This window comes from Trichosurus vulpecula, chromosome 6 (assembly GCF_011100635.1).
Source record: "Trichosurus vulpecula isolate mTriVul1 chromosome 6, mTriVul1.pri, whole genome shotgun sequence".
In the NCBI taxonomy this organism is placed as follows: domain Eukaryota; kingdom Metazoa; phylum Chordata; class Mammalia; order Diprotodontia; family Phalangeridae; genus Trichosurus; species Trichosurus vulpecula.
This window is the reverse complement of record NC_050578.1, coordinates 159,576,328-159,582,571: the sequence shown is the minus strand read 5'-3', so window position 1 is coordinate 159,582,571 and position 6,244 is coordinate 159,576,328.

Sequence of the window (6,244 nt, the reverse complement as noted above, 5' to 3'; positions counted from 1 at the left end):
GCTTTTTATACTCAGTAGTTCACAGAATAGTATAATTAGTGACTAAAGATAAATATTAGTCCCTGCATATCACAAAATAAAACTGTTACACTAAAGAAATGTTAAGCAACTTCTGGAAACAAGAGAAGTGAAAGAGAACCATCCTAATAAAGAATTCTATACATCTGGTAGCATTTTTGGATCCCTGATCTGACTAGGATAGAAATGTAGACTTACATGATAGTTTTTAAAAATACATCACCAAGTTAGATTGCTTATAGCATCTTTTGTCCCTCAGCCTGCCCTCTAAAAATAGACTAGATTTGATACTTTTCAATATCTTTCATTGGGATTCAAAAGTATCTATCTTCTGAAATTAATAAGAATTCTTATAGAAACGTTTTTATATGCTAATGACTTGGCATTTTTAAAAATTAATTTTTATATGTTAAATTACCAAATTTCAAATTATTTTTAATTCCCCCTTTCTAAACTAAATGGAAAAGAGAAAATGGAAGGAGGATCAATATACTTTGCACTTAAGTTAAACGTTTGTTCATTGTGTATAGATGTTCTCCTAATTTGGAGTATAAGAAAACAACAAATAGGAAAAATTGCTTCTTTCAAGAATGCTTAATGTACTCATATAAGGAATTTAATTTCATTTGTTACTCTATAAGGTTTTTCCTAATATATAGTAAGTAAATTATTTACACCAAATCCCTTCTTTAAGGGGTTTTCAATAAGCTATTTTTAGACACCAACTTCATGGTGTTTGTTTGTTTATTTGTTTTTCAAATATGATAATGACCTTGAAATTCAGCGTGTATCATTTTAAGTAATACATTAGCTGCTATTTTTTATGAGACCTGTATCGTGACAAGTGATAGGTTATAAATCTTGTCATTTTTAAAATGTATAGATACATTGACAATGTTTTTAACAAAAAAAGTTTTGTTTTTGAAGGAGTTTTGTTGTTTAGTTTTGGGTGGCTTTGAATATATAAGGCCTGACAGTTTCCAGTAAAGATTAATCGATTAATGCAGACACCCTAAGTGACTTTTAGTATATCTGGCTTCCATGGACTTTTAGCACCTTATTGCAGATTTAAAAGCATCATTACATATCCATAGGTGGCTTTATTTTGTCATTGTTTGTACACAAAAAGATTTCAGGTTATCCACTGATAGTAAGCTACCTGTAAGTACCCACCCATTCTCAGATATCCTTATCCTAATGGTTTTTTATGCTTTCAAATTGATGGGATTTTCTCTAAATTAATCTGAAAAAGAATTCCTCTATGCATTGAAAATTGTTACTTTGGGATTGGCTGAATAAGTTGTGGTATGTAATTGTGATGGAATACTACTGTGCTGTAAGAAATGATGAGCAGGCTGATTTTAGAAAAACATGGAAAGACATGAACTGATGCAAAGTGAAATAAGCAGAACCAAGAAGACATTATATACAGTAACAGCAATACTGTTCAAAGAGTAACTGTAAATGACTAAGATATTCTGAGGAATAAGAATATTCAGATCAATTATGAAGGACTCGTGAAGGAAAATGCCATCCCCCTCCAGAGAAAGAACTGATGTGTGGAAGTATGGTTCACATACATATCTGTATCAAATGTTGGCTTTCTGTAATGCAGGTTTGGGAGGGAGGGAGGGAAACAACTTGGAACTCAAAATGTAACAAAAAATAAATAAAATAAATATACATAAAAAAGAAAAGCATTATTTTGAGAAGAGATCCATAGGCTTCACCAGCCCGCTAAAGAGATCAATGACACAAAAAATATTTCGGACTCCTAATCTAGTCCAACAACCTGATTATAAGATTAGGAAACTCATTTTCAATCTCTCTCTCTTTTTCCTCTGCCTACAAAAATGTTCTGGTCTTCCCTATCCTAAAAGCAAACAAAAAACCAAAAACTCTCTTTACTATCTCGCTACCCTTTCAAGCTATCATCCTATTAATGTTCCTGAAGAGGAGCCTTGGTGTTGCGTGCACACACACACGCACACACATACACAATTTAGTGCCAACACCTTGACTGGACCTTCCTGAAATCCATCCATTGAACCCTTGGGTATCTAAAGACCCCAAGTTAAGAACCTTTAGCCTGGTGATTCCTAAGATCTATTCTAGTTCTAAGTCTATAATTTGTTAAATGAGGAAGTGAATAATGAAAAGATCACAGAAATCATCTAGGAGAAGAGTTACCCTATTCTTGGAGACTAGAAAGATAAAGAAATGTGTGATGGTATAAAGATCAAGGGGAACACAGACTCTGGATCATTGGGAATTATATGAGCAAAAGGGCATCTAAAAGGGAGATACTTGTTCAGAACCTAGTAAATAATTTAATTTGGTTGATCCAAGGAATTGTGTAAAATAAAGTTAGAGAGGAAAGTGGGACCAAATCATGGAAGGCCTAAAATGTCAGGATAAGGGATTTGAATTTTATGCAATCGGTAATGGAGAATCACTGAAAGGTTTTGGTTAGAAAAGTGATGTAATAAGATCTGTGCATTAGGAAAATTAATTCTGGTGGAGAGAGATGATGACTTAGAGGGGAGAGAATCTATGAATCTATGTAGGAGGAATCAGTTTAAAAAAGTCTATTATGATAGTCTAAGCAAGAGAGATAGGCTTGACTGGTGGCACCTGGAATAGGAAATGGGAAATAGGTTAAAGGATCTGGTAGCAATAATTCTGGTACCACTTCTAATGATGAAAATTCTACCCAGACAAGCCACAAGGCCCAGTACATGGTGCTGGGGAAGTCTAGAACTAATATCTTATGATTCAGTGGTTCTACACCAGATAAAATGAGCCATTGGGCTATACCAGGGTTGGGGAACCTGTGGCTCAAGGTCACATGTGGCCCTTTAGGTCCTCAAGTGTGGCCCTTTGACTGAATCCAAACTTCATAGAACAAATCCCCTTAATAAAAGGATTTGTTCTGTAAAACTTGGACTCAGTCAAAAGATGGCACCCAAGGACCTAGAAGGCTTCATGTGGCCTCGAGGCTGCAGGTTCTCCACCCCTGGGTTATACTATTCCCCAAATGCATCTTCTTTCTTCCATCTCCATCCATTAATGTGAGAGAATTCCCCATGCCTAAAATGTGCTCCCTTATTTCTAACTCTCAGAGCAGAAATGACACCAGTCAGAGATGATTAACTGACATCTGGGGAAGAAGTCCTTCCTGGAATCCTAGCTAATGATCTGTTATATCATGTTAATTAAGGCCCTTAGACCATCGGATAACCCCTGAATCTAAACTCAGAAGTAATTCTCCGAGTCGTAGATAAAATAAACACCCTGCCCTGGAAAAACCAGGAGGAAGTCATTGAACATCTCTGCCCTTTCCCATTGATTTTTCATCATCACCACACTGCATTACTGAGAGTTTTAAATGAAAGGATGTTTGAATGTCAATCCGTTTTCTCTGTCTTTGGTTCCAGAAACTTTAAGTAACCCTTGGAAGGAAGGGAAGAAATTTCTGTGGGCAAAATTAGGATTATAGTTCTACTATTTGCCAGGGGTAACCTGAATTTATGGATCCTAAATGTTCTTGGGGCGGGGGGAGGAAGAAGCCACTCAAAATACAAAGCATTTCACCAAGTCTGAAAAATATGCTTTTTCTTTTTGTGACCTGATCTCTAAATACAATCCTGTCTTCATATCATAAGGCAGAGGCAGTACAGGGAGGCAGCAGGGATCCTACAACTGAATTCCTGGGAGGGAGCACAACATGCTAGAAAGGCCCATTCCAGACTATCTGACAGATGTGGCTCCGTGAAGGAGCTGCCTGATGTTGGGCAAGTCACTTAACTTGAGTTTCCTCGGGTGAGCAAGCTTGGACCTGGATGATTTCTGAGATCTCTTCCAATGCTACCAATCTTTGTGTGTTCAGAAAAGCCAAGGACCCGGAGAAAAGAGAACAAACAAGCATCAGGGAAGGTTTTCTCATGCTCAAAGCAAAGCAGATTAGACTTCCCTCATAACAAAGGAGTTCATCTGGTTGGGTTCTGATTCATATAGGAAGGTGCCTGATGGCTGAAGATTAGCCTGAGGCAGAAGGAAGAAAAAAAAACAAAACCCGGCCCTTCCTGAGGAACAGGTTAAACGAGATCTAGTCATACTTCTTTTGCTGCAAAGAATCAGGGTAGACTTTTATTATGGAGGGCGAAGGGGAAGACATACCGTGTATGTTCACAACTTCATTTGCACAATGTCATGAATTTCATTCATGTCTGTAACTTCTAATACTCCAACCAGCTGTACACAGGGCACCTTTTCTGGGATGTAACATTTCCTCCCAAGTTCATTGGGTGCTCTATCCAGCACCATTCATTCATGCATTCATTCATTCAAGCTGTTATTAAGTGTCTGTGATGCATCAAGTATTATGTTAGGTGCTGGAGACTTTTTAAAAAAAGGGAGAAAGGAAGGAAGGAAGCTCCAAGAGCTTGAGGAGGAGTAAATATAGTGTATATGAATTGAATGAAAAGGGTCAGGGGGCATAGTTAGCTTTTAAAATTTCCAGTGAATAAAGGGCAAGGCTGATTTAGCAGAAAAAGTATGGAATTTTGAGTGAGGAGCCTGGGTTTGAATCTTACCTCTAATGGGTATTAACTGTGTGATCACAGGTAAGTCAGCTTCTCTGTGCATCACTCTTCCTGGATGGTAAATCAGGAATAATAATGCTTGTACTATCTATTACACAGAGTTATGGTGAGGAAACTACTTTGTAAACCTTAGAAGGGTTGTATGGGGTTAGGTGATCTGCCCAGGGTCACACAGCTAGTGGGTTTCTGAGGCCAGATTTGAACTCAGGAGGATGGGTCTTCCTGACTCCAGGCCTGACGCTCTATCCATTGTGCTACCTAGCTGCACTACCAACTGTGTAAAAGTACTGTGTAAAAGGTTTGATTTATTTGTGTATAAATTTGCTTTTCCATGTTCCATGGTTGACTATATTCCTAACCCAATGAAGTTGTCTGGTGGTACACAAAACTTGGTCAAGCATCACCACATGAAAAATCTAGCCTAGATGAGAGTTTTTATCCTATTGTTCATCCATACAAAGAACAATGTACTGGTAACAATATTCCTAACTAGAAGTCATTTATATGGTCCTTTAGTAGCCAATCTATTAATGAACATTTATTAAATGTCTACTGTGTGCCAGGCGCTGTGTCATGGCGGGATATGTGGTATTCTTGCTTATCTCCTACAATAAATCCTCCACAGAGAATAAAAAAAAAGTGCTCTATAACTGAATTACTTATATGTGGTCAAAAAGCATTTTCGAGACACATTATTTTTGAAATGCCTAAATCTTTCTGGAGTTCCATAGAGTTAAAGCCACACTAGTGCTATGATTATGTACTAGGAAACCACTAGGAGAATCACTGGCAAAGGAGAATCATAAGGCCTTGTAGTGTAATCAGAAGGACAAGGCCAGAGTCCTGAGTCTGTCACTGATTAGCAATGCGAGCATAAAACAACATTCCCCAAATCCTAAATATTTGTATTTGCAGGGATATAAAAATCCACAGGGAAAACATCATCAGACCTCAGTGGTAGTGATGCAGTGCAAGGGTGCAGGGACCCCAAAATACCAAGGTACAGGGTGGAGTTGTCTGGAAAGACTCACGACTCAACCAGTCTTCTAGCCAAGTGGCAAAAGTTTATTGTGAAGTTTTATTATAAAGCAGGTGGAGCTCCTTAGGGAACTTGCAACCTAATGGGGTGCTACTAAAATTTATATGGGAAAAGTTCAGTGAATTGTGTGCCAACTGTTCTAATTAGGTGGTTGGGGTGGGGATTAGGGAGTGGTTAGGGAGTGTTCAGTTCTTAAAGGAACATGCAATTTTATTTAAAAAAAAAAAAGGAAAACATCTGCTTTTATTCCTTATGAAAATTTTTAAAAACTTATTTTTAAAACCTTCCCAATAATAGTTTGACAAAATTGTGCATTGTCGTAAAACTTGATAAAGGATAATATTTCCAACTATAGAGTGACCAAAAACACAGTTATCCAAAATTGATCCAATTCCCTTGGCATCTCCAGCATCTCCCTTGGCTTTCTGTGCCTGATTTTTGGGGGCATTTTCATTTTCTTCGGAGTCATTTCCATCTTTACCAATATGCCCCCTTTTCCACCTTGGTAAACATCCCCTTCTCTGCAGGTGTTTGGGTTCTGACTTCAGAGGACAAGTTTAGCTACTTAATTTTTCCTTAAGCC